Source organism: Pongo abelii, chromosome 5 (assembly GCF_028885655.2).
Source record: "Pongo abelii isolate AG06213 chromosome 5, NHGRI_mPonAbe1-v2.0_pri, whole genome shotgun sequence".
Classification (NCBI taxonomy): Eukaryota; Metazoa; Chordata; class Mammalia; order Primates; family Hominidae; genus Pongo; species Pongo abelii.
The window spans coordinates 109,806,939-109,818,960 of NC_071990.2; the positions used below are offsets into that span (position 1 = coordinate 109,806,939).

Sequence of the window (12,022 nt, forward strand, 5' to 3'; positions counted from 1 at the left end):
CCATTCCTAGCCGCCCCTCTGCTCTGTGTGGCAGGGAGCAGGCCCTAAAGAATGCTCCTCCCAGGATGCCGGGCCAGCGGGCTGGCGGCTGGGTGTGGACCATGGACGGAGGCTTTGATCAAATTGGAGGCTGGGTGGGGCAGGAGGAGGCACCTTCTCCCCGCTCCTTCTCCGCCTTGGGTGCCTTCTCTGGCAGCAGCTGCATTTCTCTCATGACCCCGCTCCCACTGTGGCTGCAGTTTCTTTGCAGTGACCTTGATGTGTGGCCTTGGTCAGCGGCCTCCTCCCTTGTCCCTCAGCCTCAGGCAGTGGTGGCTTCCTGCTGTTGCTGGTCCCTGGGTTGCCTTACTGACCCCTGGTTGATTTCCTGACCTTTTTTTTTTTTTAAATCACCTGTGTAATCAATTCCCCACATTAAATTCCTCCTGTTTTATATCTTCCGTTACACTTACGGGCAATTTTAGGATTTAGATCAAAACCAATGCATATTGTTACACTCATTTATATAGTGAAAAAATTGGGTTTTAGAGACGCTAAATAATTTTCTAAGGTTACCAGCTAATGAATGATAGAGCAAACAGGATTTGAATCTAAGTTTGCTTCACTTCCTAGCCTATTCTCTTTCCAATAGGCCTTACTGCCTCTGGGAATACATCTTGGTCAACTGTATTGGGGAATATGTGACGCAGTGTGAGAAGCCAGAGGAAGGAGAGCTGATGGGCTGAGGATGGCTATGGCCTTCTAAAATCACCCCAGCACTCTCATTGCTAGGAAGCCAGGAATAAATATCATTTTTAAACTCTCATTTTAAATATTTTCAGAAAATCTGAATAGAAAGAAATCTCACTGTGTCCACAGTAGACTGTTATTTAGACTGCTGGAAACAGATTGAAATTGTTGGGCTTAATGGAAAGCTGGGTAAGATACTATGATTTTTCTGAGAAAAAAGAAGTCAGGCTGAAAGGAAATGCCTGCTATAATTAGAGAAAATTAAGATTTAATCCAGTAAATACCAATGCAAACAATTCTTCTCTCTCTCTCTCTCTCACGTGTGTGTGTGTGTGTGTGTTTGTGTGTGTGTATTTCTTTCATTTCTTTTAAAACTTTAAACCAGTGGCTCCTAGTGAATACTCTTGCATCACATCTTAGATTGGAGTGAGTTGTTCCCAAGGCAAAGAACTTGGTCTTGTCTCAGTTCACAGTAGGGGCTAGGGAGGGGTGTTGAGGGGGAAGTAAGAGAGGAAGAAGAGGGAAGGAAATTAGGTTAATGGTATAATTTTCCTTAATTTTAAAAATTTTTGTTTTGTTTTTCTTAAATATCACCTGAAACACTTGCGTGGACTAGCATCTATAGTATAAGATGCATCTGACTTATCATAAGTTTTCTTATTAATAATTGAAGGTGTACCACAGAGTGGCAGGGCTCCAGTGGCTCTGCCCTGAAAACAAACTTGGGAACTGCCGCCTGTGTATGCCGAGACGCCATCCTGTGCATGCTGTGTGCATCCCATCCCAGAATCCATTCTAGGAGTGGTGATATTAGCCCTCAGCTTCCTGAACTCACCCAGCCCCAACTCTTCTCATCCTCTGCAGACACAATGGCACTCCAGACCACAAGTGTCCCAGCCCCATTTTGGTTAAGAAAACATTGTTGTTTCAGTCAGAGGAACCCCTTGGAGTTAGGATGAGCTGCACACATCTCAGACGGTGTTGTTCTGGAGTGATCTGGCAGCATCTAGAAGGTTTAGGAGGTGCCTTCTCTGCTCTGGTTGGGGGAGAAAGAGACTTGGTGACCATCACTCCTTGAACTTGGACTATCTCAAAGGCAGCCAAGACCTACAGGTGGATTGTGAAAGCCATCAGTTTGACCTTCCCAGCCTGGGAGTGCAGGGAGAACGGCAACTCCAGTTCAGGGTAGACACTCCCCTAAACATTTTCACTGGAGCCCGAGGTCCTCAGTCCTCCAACCCCCAGGACCTCACTTCCTCCCTCCCCTCCCCAATCCCTAACTGTTTGCTGGAAAAGAAGACTCTTGTCAAATAGAGCATAGCAAAGACCCAGCCTGTCTCTGTGTGTTTTGCCAAGGACAAAAACAACTTTCCAGGAATCAATAGTTGGTGGCGTTCGAAGACCTCATCCCAAACCCCATCTCGTTAAACCAGGCCATTTTATTTAATATTTGCACCACAGCCAGGGGGGAGTTAATGGGATCCAGATTCATCCTGGAGGTGAGAGTCTTTTATAAATTCTAATAAGTCACAAGAATTGGCAGCTTGCAGGCCAATTTTTCAGAACAGCCAATATTTAATAGACTACCTCAGATGATTAAGTGAAATGATTTCTTGGAGCAGTCCCAGAGATGGCTCTAAAAGTTGTCTCAGCTAATTATCTCAGAACTAAAGAGGAAAATTGCAATGCCACTTGCCAGTTTAAATCTGGTTTCTGACAAGAGTAGGGCTTCTTAATTTAGGCTCTACATACCCAGAAAGTCCAAGGTGGGGTGACAGAGGGACAGTGAGCACCTTAGGTGTGTATAAAGTTATGTGCATTTTTATCCATTTTTCATCAGATTCCCAGGTGAACCTATGACTACGGAAGTAAAACTGCTGACTTGGATTATTGATGCCATTTATTTTACTGGTCTATTTCTACAATCTGGTTAATTTTTCATTTTGATTTGTCTTTTTCTTTTTTTTTTTTTCTGAGACAGAGTCTCACTCTGTCACCCAGGCTGGAGTGCAGCGGGGCAATCTGTCACTGCAACCTCCGCCTCCCGGGTTCAAGTGATTCTCGTGCCTCAGCCTCCCAAGTAGCTGGGATTACAGGTGTGCACCACCACGCCAGGCTAATTTTTGTATTTTTAGTAGAGATGGGTTTTCGCCATGTTGACCAGGCTGGTCTCGAACTCTTGACCTCAGGTGATCCACCCATCTTGGCCTCCCAAAGTGCTGGGATTACAGGTGTGAGGCACTGCACCCAGCTGATTTCTCTTTTTATCCCCTTCCTCTAGGTGGTGTTTGTATTAATATATGGACCACTGAACCCAAGAAAACTGCTGGATGATTTATCGAACTGTTTTTGCAGTAAGAAAGAGATGGCATCATTTATTTGGGAATCTAACACCTCACTGCCCATTCTTCTCCATTCCCCACCCCTGCCCAGTGTTAAAACATTCCATTCTAAACCTGAGAATAGCGTGGCAAGGTTCAGTGACTTCAAAATAAAGGCAAACCCGAGTTCTCCCTTCAAAGTCAGATTTCCAAACATCTGAGGACAGTGTCTGTTTCATGTCTCAGTAGGATTGCTAAATTACACCTAGCTTCCTCCGATGAGATCTTTTCCTGTCCACGCCCTGCCAATTACTTGCCAATTAATACAATCAAGTAACCACTTTGAACAACTTTTAACTTTGAATGTCAGGTTAACATTTTTCCTCACTCTCCTCCACCCACGATTTCCTGAATTTTCAAGGCTTGAGCTTTCCCCCATCCTCCCTCTCAATCATCTTAAAACTCTGCAAGGCTAGGGCTAGTGAAGAATATGCACATGAATATCCGATGGACTTCTGCCTACTTCCTTCCTAAATAAGCAATAAGGTCAACAAGGGCTGGGTAAAAAGCCTCACAAATACGAAAGCTGTCATGTTTGTGAGCCCAGAATTTCAGTTCTGAGTGATGATTGGCTCTGGAAAATATCTGCTGTCTCCAGAAAACAAAGCCCTTTTGTTCAGGGAGCTCAAAGTTTTTAAACACCCACACATTCATTCCCTCTTCCGAAGCCCCACCTGTGAGGAAGGTTGGGGGGTGGTTAGCCATCTGCACCTGCACGCTGGTGTCCTCCAGGAGGAACTTGCACCTGCATCTCTGTCCATTTTTGCCCCAGTGACCAGCTCACCTCAGGTGGATGGAGGCAACTATGATGAACTCTTGCCCTGGTGCCCGAGGACAGGACACTCTTCTTATTCCTCCACAAGCTGTGTGACCCTGAACAAGTTACTTAAGTTCCTTCTACTGCCGTCAAATGGAGATAATGATGCCTACATATCGGGGATGTTAAGAAGATTAATTTAGATGAAATACATAAAGTGCTTAACATTCCATGTTAGATTTCTTCCTTATCTGTAGAATGGGGTAATAATACCTGACAATAATATAATCCTGCTTATCCATAGCCTACTAACGGCTCTGTGGAAGGCTGCAGGGATTGAATATACCTGAATTCTTCTAAAAATGTCTGATTTGGAGGTTAAAACTTCTGAAAGATGATGTCACCAAAACACGAGTAAGAACTACATCAGGCTTTCCTAGAATGTGTCCTTTTGGAACCAAGAGACAGTGAATTATGAAAGAATTCTGAAATCAGATATGTTTTGGAAATTCTGCTGTCTCTTTCTATATATATATATGTATATGTGTGTATATATATATGTATATGTGTGTGTATATATATATATGTATATGTGTATATATATGTGTATATATATATTTTTTCCCCAGTCCTCAGAACTGAAATTCTTGGATCACAAACCTGACAGCTTTCATATTTGTGAAGCTTTTTACCCAGCCCTTGTTGACCTTACTGCTCACATATAACTAGTGTATTTAGGAAGGAAGTAGGCAGAAATCCTTCATCGGCTGTTCACATGAATATTCTTCACTAGCCCTAGCCCTCCTGAGTTTTAAGATGATTTTATATATATATATATATATAAAATATATATATATTCTCCTTGTAGATTCACATTGCACATTAGTATCTTCAAGTCCCGTGACTTTAAAAAAAGTTTAACTATAACTAAACCAGTGTTTGCACATTTGTTTGACCTTGGAAAACTTATATTCATGTCACACTGTTAATATCCCTGATTTGACATAACACACTTTGAGTTATGCTAAACTACCCTACTGTCAGTGTAGGCTATTCCAAGGATTGGATGACCCACTTGCTGTGATAATTTTAAAGATTGTTTTAAAATTGAATTAGAAATCCAAAATGGGGTGTTCCATGACTGCATTTAGTCATCAGGAAGTCTTTTTTATCCTATGATTGAATAGTTTTTAGATTCATGACCTAAACTCTTCTTGCAAAAGAGGAATTTTTTATCTTCTGGATTCATCATTTGAGCATTTTGTTTTACAAAAAAAATTTATTTTTGGATGTATAAGGCTTTTTACCTAGTATCTGTCTGGTACTTAGGATCATCAAGATATCCAAGAAAGAAGTGGAAACAAAGGTTTTATCCACATATTCCCATAAGTAGCTTTCACCACTTTCTGCTGGCAGTGGGTTGGGATGTTTGTCTTTGCCATCACAGTTGTACCTACCACTTTATCTTTATCCTCAAGGACCAATGCCTCCAGGGTTTCACATTCAGCGCCAGATGCAATGGTGTCTGTTATTTACATGTGCTATGTATGTATGTGCTATGCACTGTGCATGTATTTTTCTAATTTAATCCTTGCCACAACTTTTTATGTTAGGTATTTTTTCCTTCATCTTACAGAGGAGAAGAAGATGAAGGCTCACAGTGGTTAAGTTAACTTGCTTACAGTAAGATGTAGAACTAGGACTCCAAGGCAAGGTCGACTGGCTGCAAAGCTGGTGCTCTTGCTAATCTTCACATCACCTTCACTCCTATTCCCCAAGATGTTTGGGGCTTCCCATCCTGGCAGTATCTCATATTCCACACCTTCTCTTATCTTTGTAAAATTACACCTGTTTTAGTAAAAGAGGAAAACTATCTGATCATTTCAATCAATGCAGAAAAAGCATTGACAAAATTCAGTACCCATATGATGAAAACTCTCAGCAACTAAAAACTTCCTTAGCTGATGGAGGACATCTTTAAATAACCAACATCTAACACCATACTTAATGGTGAAAAATTGAAAGCTTTCTCCCTAAAATCAGGAACAAAGCAAGGATGCCTGCTTTCACTTCTATTCAACATTGTACTGGAGGGCCTGGCCATTGCCATAAGGCAGGAAAAAGAAATGAAAGGCATAAAGATTAAGGAGGAGCAAATAAAACTGTTCCTGTTTGCAGATATTATAATTGTTTACATATAAAATCCCAGAGAATCTACAAAATAAATAATAAAAGTAATAAATGAATTTAGTAAGGTTGCAGGATACACGGTTATTATAAGAAAATCAATTGTATTCTTATATGCCAGCAGCAACAATTGGAAAATAAAGTTGTCTTTTGCTTTTTTTGTTGTTGTTGTTGAGACAGAGTCTCACTCTGTCACCTAGGCTGGAGTGCAGTGGCACGATCTCAGCTCACTGCAAAACCTCCACCTCCCAGGTTCAAGCAATTCTCCTGCCTCAGCCTCTCGAGTAGCTGGGACTACAGGCACCAGCCACCATGCCTGGCTCATTTTAGTACTTTTTTTTTTTTTTTTTTTAGTAGAGTCGGGGTTTCATCATTTTGGCCAGGCTGGTCTGGAACTCCTGATCTCAAGTGATCTGCTACACACACACTACAAGTGTGAGCCACTGCGCCTGGTCAAAAATAAAGTTTTAAAAAAGCAATTCCATTTATAATAGTACCACAAAACACAAAATAGTTAAAAATAGATCTAATAAAAGATGTCCAAATCTTCTACACTGAGAACTATACATTATTGCAGATAAAAATGTAAAAGACATACTTAACTGGAAAGCTATACTGTGTTCATTGATCGAAAGACTCAATATTGTTTAAATGATAGTTCTTCCCAAATTGGCCTGTAAGTTCAACATATTCTCCATCAAAATCTCAAGAAGATCTTTTATAGAAAGTGAGAAGCTGATTCTAAAATGTATGGCCATGCAAAAGACATTGGCTAACCAAAGCTAACTTTAAAGAGAACAATGTAGAAGAACTTTTCCTACCTGATTTCAATACTTTTACTGAAAAGTTAGAGTAATCAAGACAGTTTTAGTATTGGCAAAAAGATTAACGTTCAGATCAATGGAACAAAATGGAGTCTGGAAATATACCCACACATAGTGATAGGAGATGTTTGATAAAGGTGCCAAAGCAATTCATCAGAGAAAGAAAAGTTTTCAACAAGTAGTATAAAATAACTGAATACTATACAGAAGAATAATGAACATCAATTCTTACTTCCCACCACACACAAAAATTAATTTGAAATGGCCTATAGACCTTCCTAGTTTTAGTAACATCTAAAGCTAAAAATATATATAGAAGAAAATATTTGTAACCTTGGAGTAGCCAAAGATTTTTTAGATATGTCACATAAATGACAAAATAAAGTGGCTTCATCGAAATAAAAAAAAAAAAAAACATTTTTTTGAGACAGGGTCTTGCTCTGTCACCCAGGCTGGAGTGCAGTGGTGTGGTCACAGCTCACTGCAGCCTTGACCTCCTAGACTCAGATGATTCTTCTTCTCCAGCCTCCCGAGTAGTTGGGACCACAGGTGCGTGCCACCACACCCAGCTAAGTTTTGTATTTTTTGTAGAGATAGGGTCTCTCTATGTTGCCCAGGTTAACATTTAAAACTTTTATCTTCAAAAGACACTGATAAGAAAATGTAAAAGCAAACCACAAACTGGAAAAAAAAAACTATGTATTACACATATATCAGATAAAGAATTTGTTTCTATACTATATAAAGAATGCTTACAACGAAATAAAAAAAACAATTAAAACTTGTCAAAATATTTGAACAGACACTTCACGAAGACATAAAAATAGCCAATAAACACATGAAAAGATATCGAATATCATTAGTCATCACAGAAATGCAATTAAAACCACAGGAAGAGGCCAGGCGCAGTGGCTCATGCCTGTAATCCCAGCACTTTGGGAGGCCAAGGCGGGCGGATCACGAGGTCAGGAGATTGAGACCACCCTGGCTAACACGGTGAAACCCCATTTCTACTAAAATTAGCTAGGTGTGGTGGCTGTAGTCCCAGCTACTCTGGAGGCTGAGGAAGGAGAATGGTGTGAACCCGGGAGGCAGAGCTTGCAGTGAGCCGAGATCGCGCCACTGCACTCCAGCCTAGGCGACAGAGCGAGACTCCATCTCAAAAAAAATAAAAAACCACAGGAAGATACCACTATTACCCTACTGGAATGGCTAAAATTAAAGCATGTCATGCTAAGTATTGGTAAGAACATGAGGCAAATGGAGTTCTTGTACCTTGTTGGGAAAACCAAATGGTGTAACTACTTTGAAAAACAGTTTGGTAGTTTCTTAAAAAGTTAAATATTCATCTACCAAGTGACTCAGCCATTCTACTGGGTCACTTGGTAGATGGATATTTACCTAAGAAAAATGAAAACATGTCCACAGAAGAACTGTTCATAAATGCTCATAGCAGCCTTATTTGAAATAGTCCCAAATGGGAAACAACCCAAAATACCCATCAGTAGGTGAATAGATGCCAAATTGTGCCACAGTCACTCTCTCAGGAACTACATTCCAAGACCCCCAGCAGATGCCTGAAACCACAGATAGTACTGAACCCTGTGTATTACTGTGTTTTTTCCTATACACACATACCTATGATAAAATTTAATTTATAAATTAGGCACAGTAAGAGATGAACAATGATAACTGCTAATAAAATAGAACAATGATAACAATATATCATAATAAAAGTTATATGGGCCAGGTGCGGTGGCTCACGCTTGTAATCCCAGCACTTTGGGAGGCCAAGGCAGGTAGATCAACTGAGGTCAGGAGTTTGAGACCAGCCTGGCCAACATTGGGAAATCCCGTCTCTACTAAAAATACAACAACAACAAAAAAAATTAGCCGGGCACGGTGGTGGGTACCTGTAATCCCAGCTACTCGGGAGGCTGAGGCAAGAGAATCGCTTGAACCACGGAAGCAGATGTTGCAGTGAGCCAAGATCCCACCATTGCACTCCAGCCTGGGCAACAGGAGCGAAACTCTGTCTCAAATAAATAAATAAATAAAATTATATGAATGTGGCCTCTTTTCTCTCTCTCTCTCCAAGTAGCTTATAGTACTGTACTGCTGGTAACTGAAACCAGGGAAGGTGAGACCATGGATAAGAGGGGACGGCTGTGTATCAATATAACCTATAACCGAATGCGACTAGTGATAAAAAGGAACAAACTATCACTGCATGCAACAGCGTGGATCAATCCTAAAAGCATCATGTTGAGTCAAAGATGTGAGACACTACCCCCAAGTACACACACAGTATGTTTCCATTTATTTACAGTTTTTTTAAATCTACACTAATCTGTAAGTGATAGAAAGCAGATGAGTGGCTGCTGAGTCCGGGGTGCAGACAGGGATAGATTACACAAGGCACAAGGAAACTTTTGGAGGTGATGGAAATTTTCACTATATTGATCATGGTAATTTGCTAAAACTCATCAAATTGTACAATTTTACTTTTTGCAGCTTGTTGAATGTCAATCATGCCTTAATAACACTGAAAAAAACTCCACCTGTCCTGGGCCCATTTTTTCAGAGCCTGCTCCTGGTTTCCTAAGGGCCAAATCATCAAGCAATAAAATCATGAGAGGCTTTTGAGGACCTAAGGAAGAGGAACTACTAAAAGCTAAGAGGGGCCATCAAGACTAGGTGCATTCTCCTCTCCTAAAGCTTCTTGGCTTGGGAAAGAAAAGGGTTGTGTAGACACAGGCTGAAGGGAGGTTAGTAGGCATTTGGGCCACTTATGTGGTGCCCTGGTGAATAAGACTTGGAGGTGCCAAGGTGCATGGGCCACGTGAAGATACAGGAGGATGGTGCTGGGGGTTGAATGACCCAGGTGGTACAGATGAGGGGCCTGACATCACCCAGAGGGTGCTATCTGCTGGCAGCCACCCTTCTGCTTTGGCCTACTTCTGCTTGGCATTTTCAACTGTGACTTAGATGACAACATAAATTACACGCTTGTTAAATACACATTCAGCAAATATCGATTGAGTCCTACAGTGTGACAGGCACCATGTCGGTCCCACAAGGGATAGATGATGGAAGGAGATGACTTGGCCACCTGGAGCTTAAACAATAAAGAAAGGCTATGAGACTTACATACTCACAAATATCCCGTTCAAAGTCTTGATTCGACACACAGAGCTGTGCTTAGAGAAGGAGTGTGGGGTTCCAAGGACTGCAAGGAGGAGGAGTGTGTACAGGAACAGGCGAGCACACGGCCAGGGAGCCCAGAGGGCTGGGTGAGTCTGGCCTTGCGCGATTTGGGCGTTTGGTTTGAGAGAAGCGCAGCGATGGAGGATTTAGAGCAGCGGGGGTTGTGGTCGGATTTGTGGTTTTACTAGATTGCTCTGGGAGCTGGAGGGGGACTTGGAGGCAGAAGGGGATGGCAGCCCAGGGGAGAGAAAGCAGGGCCTGAGGGGCACAAGGGAGTGGCCTGCGTACACGGCCCCCAAATGCACTCCTCAACCCTGGCCTCCCTTGTCACGCGCTGTGACCCTAAGCTGTCTCGCACCTCTTGTCCCCTATCCCTGCTCCTCCAGCTCAGGCTCTTCTTGTCTTGGTGTGTCACTGTGAGCATCGTGTTTCTGAGCTCATCTCTGAGTGTCTGCCCTAATCCTTGCCCCTCATAAAAGCGTATCGATTTTAGTGTGGACAGATCTGGCTGCAAACCTTGACTCCATTACTTATAGCTATGACCTTGGGCAAGTTACTAAGCTTTCTGAGCCTCAGTTTTCTCATCTTTACAATGGGGATATCTCCCTCAGTAGGATGACTGTGAGGATTAAACTGAATAAATATGTAAAGTGCTAGGTAAACTTTAGGTTTTCCCTCAGGTGTTGCCCCACAAAATCAGAATGATTCTTTTTTTTTTTTTTCATGGTAACTATTTTAATTACAAGGTGTCAACATACAGATTAGCATAAGCTTCAACTGTCATTAGAAACATGTTCCATCAAATTCAGAAACAGCAGGTATCAGTGAAACTGGAGCAAGCGTTTTGAAGACTTCAACGTACTGGATGGAATTTTTCAAAAATTTCACCATATGTTTTCTTCTCTTCTTCAGGAAAATCCTCTGGATGTAATTTCATATATCCAAACATTTCACGGTCCATCACAGCATACAGGTAGTTTTCACGTTTTACAAGATAATATCCAGCAAAAAAAAAAAGGCCGTAATATATAGAAGCTGGCGATGCAAACCAGCTGTCGCGATCGGCCTCTGCGGATGAGGTTATCAATCAAGCCGGAGCAGTAGCCCAAGAAGCCGACGTAGAGGAGCCGCGGGTCGGTCAGCTTGGGCGGGGGCAGGCTCCGGGCCTCATCCGGCAGAAACCGTAAGGGCTCTGGGTTCCGCCGTGCGATCATGGTGACGCCGTTTCCACTTGAGGCCTGGTCTCAGACCACGAACTACAAGGAAAACCATGACGACCACTACCCGGGCCTAAGCAGTCAGCTTTCTCCCAGAATGATTCTTTGGCCTTTAATTTGGGGGCACAGAGGCAAATGACAATAACATTAGGAAATGTTGGAGATGTTAAAAATCAAACAATCTCTAGGGGCCAGAACGTCTCTAGGCAGAAGGAGGGTCCGGTAAAATCTCCCCTCCCCCATTCAGTTAGGAGGCATGTCAGAAAGTGTTGAGAGCGTAGGGGGCCTCAGTGGCCCTGCACTAGGAAGGCAGCAGCAGGCGTTCCGCTCCTACAAGAGACAGGCTGGCCCATCTCGGGAGGCACTTAGTGCTTCTTAACTAGAGGCGATTCTGCCCTCCAGGGAGCATTGGCAACGTCTGGAGACATCTGCTTGTCACAACAGGGGAGTGCTACTGGCATCTGGTGGGTGGAAGCCAGGGATGCCACTGAACATCCTATAATGCAAGGAGAGGGAGGGCAGGGTCCCCCTACAACAAAGAATTCTGCAGCCTCCAATGTCAATAGTACTGAGGTTGAGAAACTCCGGGCTAGTAAGAAAGCTGGGTCCAAATTCCAACTCTCTCATTAATAGCATTGTTACTTTGGGAAGGTATTTAACTTCTCTGTGCTGGTTTCTACATCTGTAAAATGAGGATGATAATCACAGTACCCTCATAAG

The 12,022-nt window shown here is 42.4% G+C and overlaps 1 pseudogene; it reads right to left on the reverse strand.

Annotated features, from left to right (window-relative positions):
- Positions 1-10,787: 10,787 nt before the first annotated feature.
- Positions 10,788-11,414, reverse strand: LOC100939001 (NADH dehydrogenase [ubiquinone] 1 subunit C2-like; annotated as a pseudogene).
- Positions 11,415-12,022: the final 608 nt, after the last annotated feature.